The sequence below is a fragment of the Cavia porcellus genome, unplaced genomic scaffold (assembly GCF_034190915.1).
Source record: "Cavia porcellus strain 051 isolate PalLab524CR breed Dunkin Hartley unplaced genomic scaffold, mCavPor4.1 scaffold_20, whole genome shotgun sequence".
NCBI lineage: Eukaryota > Metazoa > Chordata > Mammalia > Rodentia > Caviidae > Cavia > Cavia porcellus.
In genome coordinates this window covers 17435366-17448121 of record NW_026947503.1, presented here as the reverse complement: position 1 = coordinate 17448121, position 12756 = coordinate 17435366, and positions in this window count along the sequence as shown.

The following is a 12756-nucleotide window of genomic DNA, read 5'->3' as shown; positions in this document are numbered from 1 at the left end:
CTTTATATTTCTGCTTTCTATAGTACTTTATATATGTGATATATCCTTGACTTTGCAGTTAACATTTTATGTGCATCTCTTCATTAATTTCTCCCAATAATGCAGATTACTTTTATTATTCACGTCTTGCAAAGGAAACTGATGCTTTGAGACACCAGAGTTTGTGTCAAGGCCACAGGACAGGTAAGCTAAACTTCACTCGAGTGTGAGCTCTGAAAGACCAAGTTACTGCCAATTCCAGTTTTCCAAGCCACATGGTAATTTCATTTCTCATGATTTCTTAATGGATTGTTAATCTGGCTTCAACCTTAAGAATATAGATAATATGCATTCAGGTAAGTGATTGCTTAGAATATATTTACCCTAAGGTAAATCCTCAGATCATTTTGGAATAATCAAAGTAAACTGATAAAGATTTTGGAAGCCTGTCAATGACCCAGTCACTTGTTTTCAATCTTCTATGTGCTGTCTGGAGGTAGTTTTCTTGTATTTGTGTCTGTGTGTTTTTCATTAATAACCCTATCCAATCTCCTTCAATAACATCAGGTAGTTTCTCTTATAGGTTACTATTTTCTCAGGTTTATTTTTTAGAATGTCTGGAACACACTATAAATGAGGAAGACTGTGCTTTGGTTAGTGAGTTAATTTGGAGAGCAGGAAGCCAAGTTCGATTTCACATACTGAGGTCCCCAAGGTTTCTCTAGTAAGAAATATACTTTTGCTTCATTTGGGGCCTTTTCTTTTTTAAAATTGCTATCAAGGGCATTCAGTGTCACTGGATGATTCTAATGTAAAGTGTCAGTGTAAATCAAATAATGGTGACTAATTGTTTTGGAAGTGAACAACTCAAATCACTTGCTCTCAGTGTCGCTTGGCTTTATGGAGGTTTAAATAGAAAAGGTGATTCTCTGGAAGAGTGATCCTTTCACATTTGCTCAGCTGCTTGTGTAACACAAGACTTGCATAGCTGCTCATCGGCTTTGCTTATCTGACCTAAATGAGGAATGCAGCAAAGATACATATTCTTAGGTTGTGACACCACCACCAGTCACCTGTAACCTTCAGGTCAAGATCTTGAACTTTTCTTTAACATACATTGAAAAAGGAAGTCAGAGCACCTTTATCTACTGCAAAATGTTATTTTATTTAAAGCTTTATACCAGTCTTCAAGGGCAGTGTTCAGCCTGACTGCCAGCCGCATTTGATAATTTTCCTTGGGAACACTGAAATGAAATCTCAGCCAGCCATCATGTTAAAATTATTGGGGTGGAGTGATAGAGGAAATACTTTCAACTTATTATTTATTTTCCCTATTGGTCATACGTAATGTTCTGTATCCCAGTATAGACTTACATACAAAGCTGCATGTAATGGTATGCAGTACTGGGTTAGAATCATAAAATTCTAACAATCAGTTAATAAATAATCACTATATTCAAAGCCCTCTTCCACCAAAGACCCTCCTACAGGACCCTAAGAGACTCCTATACTCTAACAAATACAGTTGCATTCTCCTGGAAATCACTACCAATACCCATGTCGGTTCCATTTGCTTGTAAAATATTTTTAATATAGTTTATGAACTGAGAAGTGGAGAACTTGAATGGACTGACTTTTATATAATATCAAAGTATGAAATATCATTTTAGTGGATGCTATGGATCGTTTATAAAACTGCAATGGCAGATACTATCTATTGGCTCATTAGATGATTCAGGTGATAAATTTTTAAAGATTCTGTGTGAATGCATTTTTTTCTGAGAATATAATTTGCTTATCAAGGAAGAGAAAAGCCCGCCTTTTTTAATCAGATAGAAGGAATACATTATAATATAGTTCCTGTTTTTCTTTGTCTTTCAAAAATTTCTGTACTAATACTAATACTTGGTTCAATAAAAAAGTTATACAAGCTACTTGGAATGCTTCTTTTTTTTCTCTAAAACACTAATTTACTAATTTTAGAATTTTTTTAACCTCAGTGTGATTTAATGTTAGAATTTCCAACCCAAGAATGTGGATATAGGTGGTAAAGTAACAGTTACACAGAAGAGGAACACGTTCTGTGCTCTGCTGTGGCAAGTGTCCTGGGTAGCATATGAATAGCAGGAGACAGCCTTGCATCCACTGTGTTTCCCTGAACCACCTGCAGGTGTATGGCTCCTTTGATTTGGAAGCCAGAACTGAGCATTCTCATTACTAAAAGAAAAATATGTTGGAATAAACTTTGCAGAACCAATGTCCACTTCTCAATTTAGAGACTGTATTTAAAATATTTTATAACCAAATGGAACAGGTGTTATCAAGGAAGAAAAAAGCCCCACTTTTTTGGTGATGAGATTGATGGTGAATTTTGGGAGAACTCTACTGTATTTGCTAGAGCACAGGAATCCCTTGAGGTCTTGCAGGGAGGTCTTTGATGGGAGAAGGATTTGGAGGGCTGAGTGTAGTGATTATTTATTAATTGTCCACGTTCATTAACCCTGAGTCTTCCTCTGAGGTTTGTGTGACCCCAGAGTTGATATAGCTAGATGTGAAGAAATCTTGAAATTGTCTAATATACTGTTATTATTATTTCACATTTTACCATATGTATTGAATTATGTTATCCATGTAGATGTCGTCTTAGATATTTACCTAGTTAGTTGCTGGATAATTGGAATCTTTCCATTACATTTTTGGTTGATTTCCTTGTAGCCCTTTACATGAATGTGTCTAATTTTGTGCAATTAATAAACTCAGAAACAAGTTAAATTCAAAACTATCATTTCAGCTAAAGGTCATTTATACCCAGTACAGGGAGAAGTGATGTGAAATATTAAATGCTAAGATTAGATTAGATTGAATGGAAGTTTTAAATGATCTGTGCATGTCATTTTCTGTAACATTCTTTCCTCCCTATACACTGTAGATGACAGGCCAGAAAGAAAACAAACTAGCTTTAATAGATTCTATGCCTCTTCAGTTGCCTGTGAATTACATGAATTTGGAGAAACATAGTTTTACTTTTATAATTTCCACTTATTATTTAAGACTTTATACATGACGTATGCTTGGTTAAAATTTACCCAACTTTACTTTATTATATTCTACGTATTATGTGCTTAGCATGCTCAGTATACTGGAGAATAACTAGATCCCTTTTCTTTACAACTCCTCTGTATTAAATTTATTTGTAACTTATGCCATTTTCCTTTTAAAATAAATAATCATTATCATCCCTCTGCCCTGTCTTTCCAGTTACCCAATTAATCAATAATATATTACTATGTGCCAGGCATACTTTTAAAAGAAAACATAGATAAACATTTTTCTTCTAGTAAACATGTTTATTTTACCACCAAAAAAGACATGTTTGTAAGTATATGTTTTTAGATAAGATATAATAATATAGGAGGTTGTATAAATTCTAATGATTAGAAATTCATTAACTGCACTCAAGTTAGCAAAAATATTTACAAGTTGTTGATATTTGCTCTGTATTTAACTGATGAATATGGTGAAAGAGAGGGAATGGGAAATGGCATTCTAGATGAACTGATCATCTTGTTCAATCATTTAGCTTTTTATAAATCATTGAGGAGTTCTTGAAGTATGATAGAAGTGATCAGCTAACTTGGAGAGAGATGAGATGCTCTGAGATGAGATGAGAGGACCTTCCACACCATTCCAGAGAGCTTAGCATTCGGTCTGTTAGGTAAAGAACAGCTGACCAAAGTGGTTGGATAAGCATCTGAATCAAAACTGTAAACTTGTATTATTGATATAGCTGGACCAATGAAAAGGAGGGAAGCACTTTACACTGGTTTTGTTTGCAAGACCCATAACCTGTGGGGCCCTATGCTGGGATGTCATGCAGAAAGCATCCTGCAAAAATATGTAGGAACATGTAGAAGATGGAAATAATGTGTCCTTTGACTGATATCTGTTACAAAAAGGATTCTTTTTTTAAACATCCCAAAATGAATAATATTCATAAATGTTGGAAACTATATACTATTATTTATTTAAAAAGTATAGTAGTCATACCTTTATCATCCTAGATTAGAATGGAAACTTTGATTTCTATATACTATGTCATGAATGTCACTTGCACCTAGAAAGCATCATGCTAGGATTCTGTGACATCTGCTGAGAAATCTAAATTACCCATTTACAAAGATCATTCAGATAGCAAGAGCTAAATCTATGTAGAAAAGTTGAAAGGAACTGAATTGGGCAGCTGTAGGAAGGAGATGATAAATCATCCATTTATGTCAGAGGAAAATGCCTGCCTTTGTATTGTTGGTATGTCATGTGGTTCAGGTTTGAAATACAAAGCTAATAAGTTTTCTTTATATATAGCATCCATCCACAAAGGACTCAAACAGCACTTAGGTAATGGCTTCTCATAATATTTCAGAGGAGTAAGGGATATCTCAGAAGGTAATTTATAGATCAGAAGATGGCTGTGATTGCTGGGAAAGTACTCAAAAGGTTGCAGCATCAAACACTAGGAATTTGGTGCAACAAGCAGGAAAGATCAGTGAACAAGGTTACCAGAGCTGGTTGCCCTGCGGAAGGCCATGTGCTTGGTAAACGAAGATGGTCCAGAAACATCAGTGGAAATGGGAATTGTATTATGTCAAGACAGCCAGCATGCCTGTCTTATTTGAAATAAACATAAAAGAAGCAAATTATCTTCTCCAAATTGAATAAAAAATCAGTGACTTTTCTAGCCTGATACTTTGTTTACTTGGTTCCATTGTGATATTTTATTGACCCTTGTTTTCACTGTTGTATTTGTAACACAACATATTTTTCTTTTGTCATATAATAAAAGCATAATACTAATGGTAAATAAAATGCAAATTAGTTTGCTCATTACAAATAATTGTTGTGCTAATTTAAATGAGACAATGGAGGGGGTTAGGATGATATCTTATGATTCAGTAGAAATTCAAACTATTCAGGAAAGTATTATTTTAAATGAACACTCTAAAGGATAGACACAACTATTCAATAGCATTGGTGTGAACAAAGCTGTTAGCATAGATGTACTGCTAAATAGATTAATATGCATTTAATTATTAACAGCTTGAAAATTATTTTATTCTTCCACAGTTCCTTGTGTCTTTATGTATGTGATATTAGAAAGGGCGGGAGTGATTTGTTACCTTAATCATTTGCATATGTTGAGTAATGATCTGTTTCAGGCACCATGCTGAATTCTTTTCATATATCATCTCATGCAAATTTTACATTTTTCTTTAGTAGACATTATCATTTTCCCCACTCTACAGAATAAAAGCAAAAATAGGGCAAAGACCACAGTCCTATGGAGTGACATGGGTTAGCATGCATTATAGTTTGCTTCACAGTATATGAATTTATCCCCATGTCTGCCATTTATCTTGGATTTGCATGGCATCTTTGGTGTCAGAAAGAGTGGAGAAAAGATTTTAGTTCCTTCTGGAGGAGAAGAGATACTTGCTTAGGGCATAGCAGTGACTTAAGAAGTGGCTGTGATGTACTCTGTAAGCACTGAAAGCCTTCTGGGCGGCATTTCCTTTAGCCTTCTGGGGGATGACATCACTCCAATGTAACATCAGACTCAGGATGAAGTCAGGAGAGAGGAATATTCTGGCTGTGAGATCAACAGGGATGGCGAGAAAAGTGGACAGAATTCATCATTCTTCAATGATCTGCAAGGATGCGTGGAGTGACTGGCACACATGGGGTCCCTGGCATGTTCTTGAGTGGCTAAGCTGCAAGAGTTATTTGTATGGCTGTTTTTGTGACCTTTATATCCTGCTCCCATCATCTAGGAAGCCAGAGAAAGTAGTCCATGAAAATAAAGTAGTTCTATAAGGAGATGGGGTACCTTTGGAAGATTGAAGCTTTCTATTGACATTTCTAGCTGTATGTTAGCAAATAAAGGTGATGCTGTAGAGAAGAGACACAGTTTAGGGCAAAAAGTATTTCACTGATTTATTCTACTTTAGGTGAATTACAGTGAGGACCGAGACAAGACATGGGTAGGTAAGAGCGGATGGTCTTGAGGGAAACTTGGAATAGTAAATGAACTGAATTTTAATTTCTGGAAAAAAAAAAAACAAAAAACAAAAGGTACATAGGGCTCGATTTCCATACTTCTTCTTCTTCAGTCCATTTCTACTCTGAAGCCAGAATGATGTTTAAATTGTGAGTCTCAGTTATATTCAGCTGCAGAATCAGACCCCAAAGATTCAGGAGAGGAAGAGCAGGCTCCCAGGACATCGTCAGTGTTAGCTATTCACTCTGACCTCATGCACAGACCTGGGGTTTTCTTAAGTGAATGTCTTTTGTTTCTCCACTTCAAGCGTCTCACACAGGCTGACTCTTGAGCTAACAGCACCTTTTCTTTCCATATCCAATGGGAGAAGTTCTGTTCCACTCCCTGTACCCCTCCTGGGCAGCTTACAGGTACCTCCTTTGGGAAGTCATTCCTCACCTTCCAGTTTTCTAGCACCAAAAAGAGCATTTAATGACTTCTCACATAAGCTTACAAAATAGGGACAAATAAATTATGGTTCTTTGAGGTTTAAAGCATTCGCTGGTTCTCCTTTTCCTGAAGAGTAGAGTAAGACTTTACATGAAACCTAGCCTTATATTAAATAATAACTACTTGGATAATTCAACATTTAATAATCATGCTAAGATTATGTGTGCATAATCTTACTTGTTTAACCGAGTGAGAATGCTACAGTTTGAATGTGAATTGTTCCCTCAAAATCTCATGTGTTTGGAGAGAGGGGTTTCAGAAGGTAATTAGGTCAGGAAAGTTCTAACCTGCCTCAAGGGATTAACCCACTGGTGAAACTTCTGAGGCTATTAATGGGAGAGCTGGAAATTAGAAGGAGGGGCTTAACTGAAGGCTGTGGGTCATCAGGAAGTGATCTTGGGGACTCAGCCTTATCCATAGACCCTTCCTGTCCGGTTCTTTTCTCTTTTTTCTTCTTGGATGCCCAGAAGTGAGCAGCTTGCTTTGTTGCCTGCCTGCCTTCCTTCCTTCCTTCCTTCCTTCCATCTTTCCTTCCTTCCTTCCTTTCTTCTTTCCTTCCTTGTTTCTTCTTTCTTATGAAAAAAAGAACAAAAACAACATAAAAGTAGATTAACAATGGATAATATCTTGCATTTTGTTATATTCCAAGTAGTTGCTCAGATTACAAGATATAGGCATGAAAAATGATCAGTGAAAGCACAAGCTGTTGTTTTTGATGAACTAACAGAGATTACTAGGATAATTACCTCTCTTGTATATATATATGAGATTTTATGTAATACATAATTAATTTTTTTGTCTTTTTCATTTTTATCGGTATCAGAGATCGAACTCACGACCGCTTGCTTGCAAGGCAGGTGCTTATGCTGCTGAGCTAAACCCCCAGCCCCTGTAATGCATAATTAAACTAATTACATGATTATAGTTAATTATATGATAATATATAAGATTATGTATAGCCTTTTCTCTTCTTTTTCTTTTTTCCCTCATCCCAATTGTTCTTTCCTTTTGAAAAGTTTCTTCACCTTTCACTTTCACAATATCTTTTGTATGTTTGGCTCTCACTGTTTCAGTTTTTCACAGAAGGGAGACCACACGATATTTACATGAGTGAATCTGATTTATTTCACTGATGAGTATGGTCCCAAGTTGCATCCATTTACCTATAAAAACCTCAAGTTTGTCATTCTTTATGGCTGAGTAACACTCTATTGTATAAAAATACCAATTTTTTAAAAATCCATTCTGCAATTGATGGGCATTTGTGTTGTTTCCAAGATTTAGCTATTATAAATCATGCTGCTATAAACATGGTTGAACACATATCACTGTGGTATGATGTTTGTAATTCTTCTAAGGGAATACCCTGAAGGGAAATACCTCAATTGAATGGGACCTCCAATCCTAGTTTTTTGGAGAATCTGCACCCTGATTTTCACAGTGGTTGTGTCAGTCTACACTCCCACCAACCATGGAGAATGCTTCCTTTTCCCTCACACTACTGCCAGCATTTTTTATTGGTTGATTTATTTGAGGATAGGCACTCTTTCTGTTGTGAGATGAAATATCAGTGTGTTTTAATGTTTATTTCTCAAATGAGCAGTGATGTTGGACATTTTTGCATATACTTATTTGACATTTGTATTTTTTCAGCTGTGAAATGCAAGTTCACTCAGATGCCAATTTTTGGATGGAGACTTTCAATTTGGGGGACTTGTCTTTTTCAGTTCCTTATATTTTTAGATAGAAGTTCTTTTTCTGAGGGACAGTTGGCTAAAATTCTTCCCCATTCTGTGGGTGGTCTTTTCACTCTGTTGAAGATTTTCTTTGAAGTGCAAAAACTTTTTAATAAGATGTGATCCCAGTCACTGATTTTTTGAGGTACTTCTTATGCAGTTTAGGTTTTGTTAATGAACTCTCTGCCCATTCCCGTCTTTTCCTCCAGTAGATTTAGTGTTTATGTTTTAATATTAAGATCTTTCATCCATTTTCACATTATTTTAGTGCATGGCAATAGACATGGGTCTAGTTTTAGTCTTCAGCATGTGGAAAGCCAATTTTTCCAGCACTACTTGAGAAAGAGGTTATCTCTCTTCCAGTGAACCTATTTGGCCCCGTTTGTCAAAGATAATGTGATTGAATGTCTTTTTAGTTGTGTCTGCAGTTTCTAATCTGTTGTACTGATCGTCAGGTCTGTTTTTTGTCAGTACCATGCTGATTTTATACAGTAGCTTTGTAATATAATTTCAAGTGTGGGATTGTGATGTATCCTGCCTTGCCTTTGCTGCCCAGAATTGCCTTTGCTATTCTAGGTTTCTTCTGTTTCCAAATGAATTTTAGGAATGTTTTCTCTATATCTGTGAGGTATGCTAAATGTGTTTTGATTGAGATTGTGTTAAATCTGTATAAAAGTGTTGGAAGCATGGCCATTTTCACAATGTTGGTTCTTCCTATCCATGTGCTAGGGATATTTTTTTCCATTTTCTATTATCATTTTGACCTCTTTTATTAAAGTGCTGTATTTTTCAATGTATAGATTGTTTATTTCCTTTGTTAGATTGATTCCTAAGTATTTCATTTTTTATGCTATTGTGAAGTGTGTGGTTTCCCTAATTTCTCTCTCAATGAGTTTGCTGTCTGTGTACAGGAATGCTATTGATTTTTGAGTGATGATTTTGTATTCACCTACACTGTTGAATTTTTAAATTAATTCTAGAAGACCTTTTGAGGAGATTTTTGGAATCTTCTAGGTGGAGTATCATGCCATCCATGAGTATTGATAGTTTAATTTCTTCTGCTCCTATTCTTATTCCTTTTATTTCTCTTTCTTGTCTAACTGCTCTGGCTGTTTCCAGAACTATATTGAATAGGAGTGGTGATGCTGGACATCTTGTCTTGTTCCTAATTTTAGGTTTAAACCTTTCAGTTTTTGTTCATTTACTATGATGCTGATTGTTGGCTTGTCATAGATAGCTTTGATCAGATTGTGGTAAAAAAAAATCTATTCCAGTTTTCTGTAGGATTTTTATCATTAATGTATGTTGGACTTTAGCAAAAGCTTTATCTGCATCTATTGAAATGATCATGTGATTTTTGTCCTTGGCTCTATTGATATGATTTATTATTTTCATTGATTTGCATATGTTGAACCATCCCTGCATTCCTGGGATGAATCTCACTTGATCATGGTATATAATCTTGATGATTTGCTGCATTCTGTTTGTTAGCATCTTATCAAGGATTTCTGCATCCTTAGACAGATAGTTAGACAGATTGGCCTGTAGCTCTTTTTTGTTTGGGTTTTTATCTGGGTTTGATTTCAGAGTAATACTAGTCTCTAGGAATGTGATAGGGAGAATTGCCTTCCTTTCAACTCCATTAGAGAGTTTGAAAAGTATTGGTATTACATCTTTAAATTTCTTATAGAATTCAGCAGTGATCCATCAGGGCCTGGGCTTTTCTTTGTTGGTAAATTTTTAATTATATTTTCTGTTTCACTAGCTGATATTGGATTATTAAATATTTTCATATTTCTTAATTTAGCTTTGGTAATTCATATGTTTCTAGGAATCTTCCTTTCTTCTGTGTTTTCTATCTTATGTGAGTAAAGATTTTGAAAATAGATATTTCTGATCTTCATGTTGGTTTCCATGCCCTTTCACCATGATGTTTCTGGCTTTGCATAAGCTTGAAAGTAATTCAGCCAGCCCATCACAAAAACTTCTGAAACCATGAAGCAAGGTAAATCTGTCTTCATTTAGCTGTTTTTATCAGGTATTTTGTCATAATGATGGCAATCTATAAAGGACATAAAGAGAGAATAAAATGTAGTTTTTAAACTATTAAACATTTGAAGTTGCAAGCAAAAATCTTTTTAATTATAACTAGATTCTGAAGGGATATGGAAGACTGTTTCAATATAAGTACATCTGCATCCAATGATATATAAGGAACTATCTCTTAGAACCACCAGGTAGATCTAACGTTGCTGTGCGTGTAGGGTATATGTACAAGGAAACTTCAGCAAACAAAAATAGCAGGAGGTCATGGGAATCGTCTACAGCTGCCAAATGTTAGCAGGAGAAGAAAACACTAAAGTCCTTGTTAGGAAGAACACAGCAGGTAAATTACTGTTTCATAATTATAAACAGTTTTATATAAAATAAACAAATTTTCTTGGGCTAATCAAGATTTGTTTCTCTATTATTGGGGAAATACAACTTGTCTGCTTCACAGGCAGGGTAAGAAAAGCTTTACAAACTTTTTTTTTTTTTTTTTTTTTTTGTCCTGGGTGATGATACAAAATCTCACTAGCCCAGCACGGAGTCTGGCATGTTCTGCACACCTTTCAGTCTATCCTATTTCTTTCCTTGAGCTGTTTCTCTGTGAAATGGCTCCTCATAATTTATGTAAATTGGTTTTAAATGAGAATGTTTAACTTAAAGATTTGATCTTCATATCATGACAGCTGTTATAAATGTGAGTGTCCAGGGTTAGGGTTATGTCATCTTCTTTCTTATAATTTATATGCTTTTCAGATTTATTATTATATTTTAATACATTCCTGAAATGAAGGTATATGTTTGAAATTTTCATGAAAACTTTTGGGCTAATATATAGGGTAAAATTATGAAAATGAGCATTAAACTATAAATTATGAAGCTTGTATTCTGATTCTAGCCCTTTCAATATTAATTGGAACAGTAAACAGCCCAAACTCCCTGGGCCTCACCTCCCTGCTTTGCCATTGAGGAATTAGTAGGTAAGCTCTGTATTAGTTTCCTAGGGCTGCTGTAACAGCGTAATGTAGCTCTTTTTTATTCGTGGATTCTGGATCCATGGATTCAGCAAACTGTGGAATGTAAAGATTTACAATTTGTTTTATTTACACTGAACCTGAATAGATTACAATGCAGCAGTTATTAACATAGCCCTCCTATTAGGTCTTTTAAGTAGATTTATAGATTGGACGATTTTAAAGTGAACCAGAGGATGTGTGTAAGTTATAAGCAAAGACTAGTGATTCTGGTGCCCACTTGACTTAACATTGCACTGGGTTGAATGGTGTCTACCTTGCCTCAAATTCATGCCCTGTCAATGTGATGTTATTTGACGTTAGGTTCTCTGCAGACATAATCAAGTTAAAATGAGATCCTATTGGATTCAGGTGGGCCCTTACCCATAGATCGATATCTTTCTAAAAGAAAGGCTAGAAAATTTGGACACATGAATAAAAAGATCACCTTGTGATTAAGAGGATAAATCCAAGGAGTTCTGAGTGTTGTGGTGAGCTACCAGATGCTGGAAGGTGTGAGGAAGGATCCTTCCCTTAGCCTGTGAGGGAGCATGGCCCTGACCGTACCTTGATTTTGGACATCAGGCTAACAGGCCTGTGAGAAAACAACACATTTTTGATCTTTTTAGCCATTCAGGTACTGAAATTTTGTTATAACAGTCTTAGGAAACTAGCACAGATATTATGCTTCAATTTTTACCAAGAATATGTAGGCAAAAATAGATTCCTCCGAGGCTTACAACTTATCTCAGGAGTGAAAAGTAAACCACTCAAACACCTAAAATCCAGAATTAAAATTCTGAAAGTGGGCTTTTTGAAGAGTGATGTTCATTTATAATGGTTACGTAGAAATCCTGTATCACAGGGACATTCCTATTTTATACCTATATAAAGATATAAAAGGTTGAAACAAATACACATTGTCTACAAAGGAAAGCTTGTATCAGTGGTTGTATTTACTAACCAGAACGTTTCTCTGAGGTTACATATATGTCAGTGAATAAACCACAAACAGCACAAGCCACTAATTTCTTTCTATTTACAGCTACTCCAGTTTTTTTCCCCACATCTCTTACAGTTTTCTTACTTCTAGAGTATTGCTTGATATGGACGGGGAATATCAATTTCCTCTGCTGAAATTCTTCCAATTGCTTCTCCAAATGTCACTGGTATTGGACTTTCCCTGAAAAAAATATTGCTGTCAGGGAAGCAGTTTGCAGATCAAGTAGATAACAGCAACCAGATGCTATTATTAGCTATAAAGAAGGCAGTGAGTTTGAGGGTTACACAAGTGAAGAAATGGTAGCACTGTGGAAATGAGGAGAGAAATGGAAAATTGATCAGTAAGGAAGATCTGATCTGTTTTCTCATTACTTTTTCTTTCCACTGGGGAAAAAATTACCTGCACATTGCACTTTGGTTGTTCTGTCTACTTTCATTC